At 46.4% G+C, this 11,524-nt stretch overlaps 1 protein-coding gene across 1 annotated transcript in view; it reads right to left on the bottom strand.

The window, feature by feature from the left end:
• Positions 1-11,524, bottom strand: part of PGGHG (protein-glucosylgalactosylhydroxylysine glucosidase) — a 436,976-nt gene that overhangs the window by 26,254 nt on the left and 399,198 nt on the right. The window lies entirely within an intron of this gene.

Here is an 11,524-nt window from a genome sequence, read left to right as displayed (position 1 = left end):
CATTCCTGAGATAAGAGGAGCGGGGAAAGGGGGGAGGGAATCATGCAGAGTAAGTGATGTTATATGTGCAATATTATTATAGAAGACAAAAAAAAAAAAATTGTTCAATAATTTTCTTTCTTCTTTCCCAAGCAGTGTACTGTGGGAATCCAGCTTTTAACAAAATGACTGTATGATTATAACATGTATATTGTCTTACAGCGACAGACCATCAGCAATTCTGGGTGTGGTGTGGCTATCTGTCTCCAGGAAAGCTGTGTTTGTCTGTGCTGCAAGTTTTGGGATGAAAACAGTGTGGCTGGGTTGGAAGACATAAATGATTCAGTGGAATGTGAATGGGTGTGGCTTTGAGTTGTAGTTGAGGCGAATATGTGTGAAGACTGATTATGAGCTGTTTGTGAAAATGAGTACATGAAAACATGAAAAAAAAAAGAATGCTTATGGAGTACGGTATTTTATTTATTTATTTATATATTTTAATAATATGCGCATTGAGGATTTTATTTTATTTTCCTTAGAAGATTTTTGTTTTTTTATTGGTGCCAACAGTGTTGATTAAGCTGTACATTTTTTTAAATTGAAGTCAATGAAAAGTTTCTTATGGGCCCATGTCTGTATTGTCAGATCTGTTTGTTTCAATGTTTGAAGTTACGTGTTACATGTTAAGTGTTGTGCTAAACATCAGAGCTCTGTTCTAATGGACAGCTGGCACATTACTGACGGACAAAAGGAGGACCACAGCGTCCGACTGAAAGGGGTATACTTAGATGACTCAGAGCGGAGGGAGGAGGATAGGGGTGGACATTACAGACAATGACAGCCCTTGTGACCATCCCCTAGTTATAAGACACTCCCCTGGAAGATGAGAAGTCCTGTTTTGTTTTTCCAGTCTATTAATTCCGCGATAGGAAAAGTTGGATACTTCTGTAAGCCAAAATGCAGAGTAACATCAAGCGGCATTGGGTGGTTCAGTGGTGCCAACCATAGGTAGTGTTCCTTTGGCATTGCTTCAGCCCTGATGTCAAACGCCTCATTGAAGTGAGGAAAAAGTAAGTCTGCCACCCTATGATGGGCCTGCAGAGTCTGTGGGACCCAGATCCCAGAAGAGAGAGTGTTGTGCTGTGTGTGGTACTCCTCGTCCACACCACACGAGAGGATTGTATTCTATGTTGACCATGCCCGGATCACTGTCCGTCCCCACAGACACCCATATTTTTTGTCATAAGGAGAACACAAATACAGGGAGGGGGGGGGAGTTAGATCAAGATTAGGAAACAGGGAATCCAGTATCGGCTCTACTTTTAAACATTTTTAGCAGATTCAGTCTGGCCCAATGATATCCCTCACTCTGGGCGATAAAGAAGTAGTCCCGTTTTTGATTGATACTGGAGCAGCCAAGACAGTTGTGCACAAACATGGCCTCCCCTGATTTACTCTCCAAGGACACTAGTCTTTGGGTAGAAGTGGATGGGAAAGTAGTACGCTCCCTTTTCAACAGGAACCATCCATATTAGATTTGCCCCTAACCAAGATGCGCTTGCCCGTTTGCTGGTCAGTGGTAACGCCCCTTGTTGCCTCCTAGGTGCAGATTTGCTTGCAAAAGTACATGCTGGTATCCCATATCAGGAGGACGGCACTGTGAAGCTTACAGGTGCCCTCAACGACCAGGAACTTTGTTTGTTGGCCATTAGTGATAAAATTCCCTGGTCCATGTTTGTATCAGTACTCCCAGAAGCTGAGAAAAGCAAAACCACTCACTATTGGATGGTACATGACCTACATGCAGTTAATGAAGCCACAGTTTCTAACACCCACATCGTGCCCAATACACACACCTTGTTGACTCAGGTTCCCATTACCACCACTCACTCCACTGTGATTGATTTGTCCTTTAGTCCCTACCGCCTCACAGATGAGGTGGTAGATGCTTTTATGCCTAGAACTGGCAATTTTGTGTTCCCCCACACTGAGCCTATCAGATTATTACATTTAGATTGTATTGTTATGAAGTGAGTGGCCATGACTCAGCTGTCCTCACCCAACTGCATGGCCAGCAATAACGCCCCGTAGCATATTATTCAGTCAGACTTAACCCTTTGGCCAGAGGTGCCCCTTTCTGCATCAGAGCTGTAGTAGTTGTACTAGCTATGCTTGATGAAAGCTCTGAGATAGTTCTGAACCACAAAGGGATAGTGATATCCTCATGAACGTACAATCCAAATGATTGTTTTGTTGCTCGTTATTTGAGAATGCAGTGTTCCATTTTGTTGCCTGACAATGTTGCTCTCCAAAGGTGTAATACTTTGGACCCAGCCACCCTGTTGCCTCTGGATCAAGGGGAGAGAGAAGAGTTAAACTTTTCTTCCAGATTCAAAGGAAAAGGCTCCTGACTGTTTGCAGATGATGTCACAAGAGGTAGTGGGATTTGGTAAATCAGCCATTAGGTAATCTAGATCATGTGCTCTTTGTGGATGGATCGAGGTATGGCCAGGATGGCAGGTACTACACAGGTTGGGCAGTGGTGATTAAACGTGATCTACCACACATGTCTGCTCAAGAAGTGGAGCTAAAAGACTCTAAACATGGCTTGCAGATATGCAGATGGAAAAAAGACAACATTTACACTGATTCCAGGTGTGCTTTTGGGATAGCCCATGACTATGGGCCCATATGGAAAGCCAGAGACTCCTTGATCGCTTCAGGTAAACCCATCGAAAATGGGGAAGCAGTGAGGTCTCTGATGGAAGCCCTCTTGTCACTAACATGAGAGGTGATGATAGCAACGAAAGGCCACTGTAAACAGATGCAGAGGAGGCAAAGGGGAAAGCCACGGCAGATCAGGCGGCAAAAATGGCTGCCAAATTACCTAAGCAGACCCCTGTCTTAAGTGGCCACAGTTCAGGTCCCTGAAATAACTCCTCCTGTCTCCCGAAAGTTCTTAAGACCTTACAGAACCAGATGGGGAAGGAGGAAAGGGACTGGTGGATGGAAAAGGGGGGACTACAAATAAGAAGGGAAAACTTTGCCTTCCCAGGTCCCTCTACTCCACGATGGCACAGGCAACCCATGGAGTGATGCACCAGACAAAAAACTGCTATGTGTGATTTAGTACGTAGCATATGGCACGCCCCAGGGTTCAGCACTGTAACAGTCAGACATACTCAAGGATAAATGGTTTGTGCCCAGAACAACGTGGGCAAGGTGGTTAAAAGTACCCAAGAAACACGTCTTGCTTTTTGTATCTGTTTCAACATTTGCAGACTACCTTCAACTACCCAAGGTGGGCATGTATGAGTATGTATTGATATGTGATGACTTGTTTTCAGGATGGCCAAAACCGTACCCAAAGAAGTAAAGAAGATTATGGCCGAAGTTGTGTGCAGGTATGGGGTACTTTAGATCATTGAAAGTGACACAGGTGTTCACTTCACAGGTGAAGTGATGCAAGAGATGATGAAGGTTTTGGGTGTAGGACAGGCCTTACATGCTTCGTACCATCCACAAAGCAGCAGTAGAGTAGGGAAAAGGAACTGAACGGGACACTAAGTTAAAGATTCAAAAAGCCTCAGAGTGCCTGCTGGTAGCCCTCTTTTAGTAAGGTGTACGCCTAACCGTGAGACAGGCCTTTGTCCCTATAAGGTCCTTTTTGGGTCAGCCCCTAGGATAGGATTTTATTTCCCACAGCAGCTTCAGATGCAACATGGTTGTCTGGCAGATTATGTGATCAGTTTTGTACAAGCATTTGACTAAAGTACATTCTCGAGTTTTTGCTTCACTTTCAGGTTTTGATAAAGTACCAGGAACCCACCCACTTGTGTCTGGAGATTGGGTGGTAGAAAAAGACACGTTAGGAAAGTCCTAAAACCCTGGTTTGATGGTCCATTCCGAATGTTGTTGACCACATGCACAATGAAGCTCAAAGAAAAGCATAATTGGATTGATTTCAAGGAAGTGTTGAGACTGGTTTTCCCTTGTGTGACTGTTGATCATGACTCAAAAGAATATGGAAAAATTGTATGAAAACATCGATCCAGAAAATCAGGAGCATTGATGATCTTTCCCTAACTGGCGTTGACATTATATGGGGGGACTGGAGGTCATCTGACTTCCCCGTGCTCAAATCCAGTGTCACGGGAGGCTGTTCGCTAGGTATGGCTTGTCGTGGAAGCTGGTGAATGTCAAAATGAATTTATACTATGAAAAAACGCATGTGTGGAAAATAACCGCACTGAAAACGCATGAAAAAGCGCATGCGATTTCTTTCAGCTGAAAGCTAATCCAGTGATCCATGATTTGGGGCAAGGTGTGGACATAAAAGGCGGAGCAAGACAGGTGTTGCCGTACCACTGACGAAGGGAAAGAGTTCCCGAAACGCGTCTGGGCCGCACACCTGTGACAGAAGTTTCTCCGCACCCTATGCATGGCCATGCAAAGATTACTATAAGTGGAAGAATTTGGATTCCTAGGACGCCGAGTGCAGAATCTGTAAAGTAGCGCTTTGTGTCGTCCAGGACATACATCACCTCCGAAATCCCGCGAGATCCGGGAACAACGCATCACAGCAGCCAACATCCAGACGCCGGAACTACTCTTTGCCATCTATCCACCGCATACGTCCATAGAGACGTCCTCGGGACTTACCAAGAGGAAGGTAGGAACACTACATTTGTATACTGTATGCGACGAGGCATACTATGTGAAAGTGTACGGCAACTTTATTGAAATTACCGGCATCTAAGGACACTAAGGCACGTGTCTGTACAAATAACTGTTTGATTCACCTGCCTAATTGCTACACCAGCGCTGGGACAGCGCATACTAGCCAACGAAACTCATTGATTATTTCAAGTGCGCATGGGACAGTGAAGCGCATGGTTGCCAACAACCCTTCAGGTTGATTATATGCATACCAGTTGTCTTGATTATCAGTGACCGCTACCATTCACTTATCCCTTCATATGGTTTTCGATACTATGTATTTTATTTTTAGATTTTAGATTTTATGGTTGAAATATACACGTGTTATGTATTGTGATTTAATAAATATTAAATTTACTACTTCTGTGGTCCAAGTGCTGAGTGCTCGCCCTGATTTTGATTTTAGCTATATATTTAATACTAGAGGAGGGGTGTTCCTCTATATTGGGCTAGAAGCACCTTATCCAGAACCCCGCCTGAGGTGAGCCACCATTTTCGAGTCTTTAAAATAACTGTTTTACCCGCAGACAAAGGCAAGTCAGTGATAAAATCCATTGACAGATGTGTCCATGGTGTATTGGGAATGACGAGTGGTAATAGAGACCCTGCAGGACGTGTATGCGAAACTTTTGCGCGCGCACAGGTAGAACAAGAAGACACAAAATCCAATACATCCTGACACAACCTTGGCCACCAAAAACGACGAGACAATAGCTCCAAGGTTGCTTTACTACCCGGGTGCCCAGCAAGTGCCGAATTATGATGTTCCTTTAATAATTCGAAACGCAGGTTCAACGGTACAAACAATTTCTCTGAGGGGCAAGATACCGGGGCGTCCCCCTGGGCCTCTAACACCTTCACCTCCAGAGCAGAGTGTACCGCAGAAACAACCACTCCTCTTTGAAGAATGGGTACCGGATCACTCACATTACCCCCTCCAGGGAAACAACGAGATAGTGCATCAGCCTTGGTATTCTTTGCCCCAGGACGATAGGTAATAACAAAGTTGAACCTGGTAAAAAAATAGCGACCACCTAGCTTGTCTAGGGGTGAGACGCTTAGCTGATTCAAGGTACAGAAGATTTTTGTGGTCCGTAATCACAGTGACGGGGTGGACTGCCCCCTCTAAAAAGTGACGCCATTCTTCAAACGCTAGTTTAATAGCTATTTCCCTATTGCCAATATCGTAGTTCTTTTCTGCTGCAGATAGTTTTTTAGAAAAGAAAGCACAAGGACGCCATTTGCCAGGAGACGGACCCTGAGACAGCACCGCCCCCACTCCCATCTCTGACGCATCGACTTCAACAATAAAAGGCTGAGAGACATCAGGTTGGACTAGTACAGGTGCCGAGGTAAACCTCTCTTTTAGAGAGGAAAAAGCAACTTTAGCGGCGTCAGACCATTTAGAAAAATCAGTCCCCTTCCTAGTCATGTCAGTAAGGGGTTTTACAATAACTGAATAATTTTTAATGAATTTCCTATAGAAATTTGCGAAGCCCAAACCTGACGAGTAGTTCCTCCTAGCTGCATAGGCTCGTCTAAGTCCGTACAGACTAACTGCTGCTTGGGAGGGGTGACCAATTGCTCCGGTTTTTTCAACCTGTCCCTAAGGCGTCTATCTATACGGATAGAAAGGGACATAACCGCTTCAAGGGAAAAGGGGGTCTCATATAATGCAAGCGCATCCTTTACCTTTTCGGATAACCCAGAGCAGAACTGACTCCTGAGAGCCGGGTCGTTCCATTGGGTATCCGTAGCCCACCTACGGAAGTCAGAGCAATATTCCTCTACCGGCCGCTCTCCTTGTAGGAGTCTCCGTAATCTTGATTCAGCCAGTGCGACTCGGTCAGGGTCGTCATATATGAGACCCAAGGCCCCGAAAAACTCATCCACTGACCGAAGAGCCTGGGAATCAGTGGGTACAGAGAACGCCCAGGACTGCGGGTCCCCCTGCAGCAGGGAAATAACAACCCCCACCCGCTGTTCTTCATCACCAGAGGAGTAAGGGCGCAGTTTAAAATATAATTTACAGGCCTCACGGAATGTCAAAAACTTGTCCCTTCCCCCAGAAAATCTGTCAGGGAGAGGGACCTTGGGTTCCGCAACAACCTGGTTACCAGTAGCAACCGCTGGGCTTGCGGTCAGTTGTAATTGCTGCTGTTGCTGGAGGACCGACGCCTTCAATCCTGCCACCTCCAAAGACAGGCCATGAAATTGTTTGGACAGAGCAGCAATTTGATCCATACTGGATTCTAAGTAGGTAAAAAAAAAAAAAATTTTTTTTTTTTTACCTACACAAAATAAGGGCCAGATATAATGTAATGACCGGCGTCACACACAGGGAGGGAAAAGGGAAAGCCTTGCCCAAGGGAGAGGGAAAGGTGGTGACCCCTGACTCACCTTGCGGCTGGCACCTGACTGCCCTGACGTCCCTAGACGGGTTCCTCACCCGTGCGGCGATCACGTGCCTAAACCCTGGCTTTCCCTAGAATGAGCCCTAGATAGTGAACGGGCCGGTGAAATTGCTAGTCCGCACCACTGACACTAAGAGGGAAACACCAGGGAGAGGACAGACAATACAGACAAACACATACACCCAGGGCGACCACAGCAGACCACAAAGGTCCAACAGGGATCCGGAGGGTAACGTTCTGGACCAACTACCAGAGAACGCAGCAACACAGCTCCAGAGGGTCAGAATAGAAGTCCAGGCAGGAAGCTCTATATCTGGCAACCAGAGAAGTGTGAGAGGGGAATATAAGGAGGTTAGGAGTGCTGGACAAGGAACAGCTGAGGAGAAGGAGCTACGGATCCCTGAGTGAGCCAAAAAGGGTTGCAAAGCAAACTCAGAAAGTTACCATAAGGAAACAGCCCTATCTTACATAGAGCGCGCAGCCAACCGCTGCGACTTCCTGACCCCGGGTATAACGGAGTGAGGCGTGGTTCTTGACACCCTCGTGACAGCCCCACACGCACCTCACACTGCCCCACACGCTTCTAATACCACAGGCACCTCACACTACCCCACACGCTTCTAATACCACAGGCACCTCACACTGCCCCACACGCACCTCATACTTCCCCACACGCTTCTAATACCACACGCACCTCAAACTGCCCCACACGCTTCTAATACCACACGCACCTCATACTGCCCCACACGCTTCTAATACCACATGCACCTCACACTGCCCCACACGCTTCTAATACGACACGCACCTCACGCTGCCCCATACGCTTCTAATACAACACGCACCTCACGCTGCCAGACACGCTTCTAATACGACACGCACCTCACGCTTCCCCACACGCTTCTAATACCACACGCACCTCACGCTGCCCCACACGCTTCTAATACCACACGCACCTCACACTGCTCCACACGCTTCTAATACCACACGCACCTCATACTGCCCCATACGCTTCTAATACCCTAATACCACATGCACCTCACACTGCCCCACACGCTTCTAATACCACACGCACCTCACACTGCCCCACACGCTTCTAATACCACACGCACCTCATACTGCCCCACACGCTTCTAATACCACATGCACCTCACACTGCCCCACACGCTTCTAATACCACATGCACCTCACACTGCCCCACACGCTTCTAATACCACATGCACCTCACACTGCCCCACACGCTTCTAATACCACACGCACCTCACACTGCCCCACACGCTTCTAATACCACACGCACCTCACACTGCCCCACACGCTTCTAATACCACACGCACCTCACACTGCCCCACACGCTTCTAATACCACACGCACCTCACACTGCCCCACACGCTTCTAATACCACATGCACCTCACACTGCCCCACACTCTTCTAATACCACACGCACCTCACACTGCCCCACACACTTCTAATACCACATGCACCTCACACTGCCCACACACTTCTAATACCACATGCACCTCACACTGCCCCACACGCTTCTAATACCACATGCACCTCACACTGCCCCACACGCTTCTAATACCACATGCACCTCACACTGCCCCACACGCTTCTAATACCACACGCACCTCATACTGCCCCACACGCTTCTAATACCACATGCACCTCACACTGCCCCACACGCTTCTAATACCACATGCACCTCACACTGCCCCACACGCTTCTAATACCACATGCACCTCACACTGCCCCACACGCTTCTAATACCACACGCACCTCACACACGCTGCACCCCACGCACTGATGTGTGTGTGAGATGCATGTAGCGAATGCAGGCTATTAAAGCCAAGTGGTAAAGTACAGGGAGGATCCGCCATATTGGACCGGATTTTATCACTTCACTATAATTACCTCATGTTATTTAGACCAGTAACAGTTTCCTGCATGCTCACCTCTTAGGCCCCGTTCACACCACCACTATTTATTTCTGTTCTGCTCTGTTAGATGAGCAGAACAGAAATGAAGGAAGTTCTGGATGGGGTACGTAAGGGTGGCTTTTTGTCAACATACACAAAAAAACATTATCGGACGCCTCACTGACGCCATACTGTGGCATTCGTCACCAAAGAGTTCCATTGTAAAAAAAGTAAAGCAAAGGTTTGTTGTAGGACTCTGCAGGATGGGAAAAGTGTAGTGTACCACTGCGGCAGTTTTCCATCCTGGAAAAAAAAAGTGGTATAGGCTACCGTATATATTTTTTTTACACTATGGTACTCTAAGGTGATGCCACAGTATGGCATCTGTCTGAGGCACCTGGTAACATATATACATTTTTTGGCGTACATTAAATGTATGACAAAAATGTGATATGAGCCCGGCTTAACAGACAGGGAAGAAGCTGAACAGACCCCGCCGACTATGATGGAGTCCGTTCAGTTTCTGTTTAGGATCTGACTTTATACCAGACAAAAAAGTGCTGCATACATGGCTTTTTTTGTCTGGGATGGAAAAAAGAATCTAGCCAGCAATGGAGGCAATGTGGAGAATCACAATACATTAGAAGGTGGCTTGTATTAACTTTATCTACATCAGGGATGCTCAACCTGCGGCCCTTCAGCTGTTGTAAAACGACAACTCCCACCATGCCCTTCTGTAGGCTGAAAGCTGTATGATGTTCGGGAATGATGGTAGTTGTAGTTTTTCAACAGCTGAAGGGCCTCAGGTTGAGCATGCCTGATCTACATGATGAATGCTATGTCCTGAAGTGAGAGGACCCCTTTAACTGGGTTAGAGGTGGGCTAGGTGAGGATTTAGGGAGTACAGTGTCGGCACGTTTATAATGGTGTACTACTGGTTAGGATTCTGTGGGTGCACTGGGGTAACATGGTTTAGCACTGGCACGGTGTGCTGGAGGGACATAGAGGATGGTGGCATGCTTGAGATGTTTTTTTTTTGTCCATTATGAAAGGTATATGTAAAGCTTGTGGGGTGCTGGTAACAGTGTGGGTGTAGTCTGGGGGTACATGGGGGACCAGTGGGGTGCTGGTAACAGTGTGGGTGTAGTCTGGGGGTACATGGGGGACCAGTGGGGTGCTGGTAACAGTGTGGGTGTAGTCTGGGGGTACATGGGGGACCAGTGGGGTGCTGGTAACAGTGTGGGTGTAGTCTGGGGGTACATGGGGGACCAGTGGGGTGCTGGTAACAGTGTGGGTGTAGTCTGGGGGTACATGGGGGACCAGTGGGGTGCTGGTAACAGTGTGGGTGTAGTCTGGGGGTACATGGGGGACCAGTGGGGTGCTGGTAACAGTGTGGGTGTAGTCTGGGGGTACATGGTGGACCAGTGGGGTGCTGGTAACAGTGTGGGTGAAGTCTGGGGGTACATGGGGGACCATAAGTGTTAGAATATTGCCACTCCTCTGTAGAAGATTACAAATCACTGACATGGGCAAGATTACATTGTTATTGCGGTCCCCAGTGCATGGAACGGGCGGCACATATGTCTCAATATGGGAGCATCTCACCAGATAAAAAAAGGTCCTGTTTGAAAGAGTGTGACGTGCCCTACAATGCTGTTTAGTTTAGTATTTTTAATCCTGCATTTTTTTTTTTTATAGGGATAACCATAATTTGTGGTTAAATAAATGTTATGTTTTAGATGAATAAAATATGTAAACATTTCAAATAATTGTCGTCTTTTTATTTTGATAAATTATCCAGTTTTATTTATTTTTATTTTTTTAAATAACTATATACTTTGGCCGTGCATGTGTCTCCGATGGCACACTCTGGGGGAATTTATCATAAAGAGAATATTTGAAGTCAATTTTGCTTGAGTTTGTGTTGGAGAACTTTATTCCACATTCATCACATGTCACAGGTTGTCTGATAAATGTGGCTTGTTCTTACACCCAACACTTCTTCTAGAGAAGCTCCTCCAGTTTTCCTATTTTTCCCTCCTGGAGTGAGATTGCGACTTTTAAAAAAAGTCTCAATGATAAATCTGGAGTAATAATCATTAACATAGCTAACCACACCCACTTTTCCATCCATATTACAAAACTGGCATGAGTTGTGTAAAAATGCAAAATTTGGCGCAATTAATGGCAAAAAAAGTTGCAAAAGCCATATTTTGCACTTTTTGATGCCAGAATTCTGGAGTGAAGTTCTGATAAATCAGGGCCTATGTATGATGTAACAGACACACGCATTCAACAGCCTTGGTGACCTTTGCTACTAAGGCCTCATGCACACGACCGTTTTGTTTTGCGGTCCACAAAAACGGGTTCCGTTTTTCCGTGATCCGTGATCGTTTTTTCGTCTTCCTTGATTTTTGGAGGATCCACGGACATGAAAAAAAAGTCGTTTTGGTGTCCGCCTGGCCGTGCGGAGCCAAACGGATCCGTCCTGCATTACA

Source organism: Bufo bufo, chromosome 10 (assembly GCF_905171765.1).
Source record: "Bufo bufo chromosome 10, aBufBuf1.1, whole genome shotgun sequence".
NCBI lineage: Eukaryota > Metazoa > Chordata > Amphibia > Anura > Bufonidae > Bufo > Bufo bufo.
Note: the sequence above shows the minus strand (reverse complement) of the source record. Positions and strands in the feature narration are given on the sequence as shown.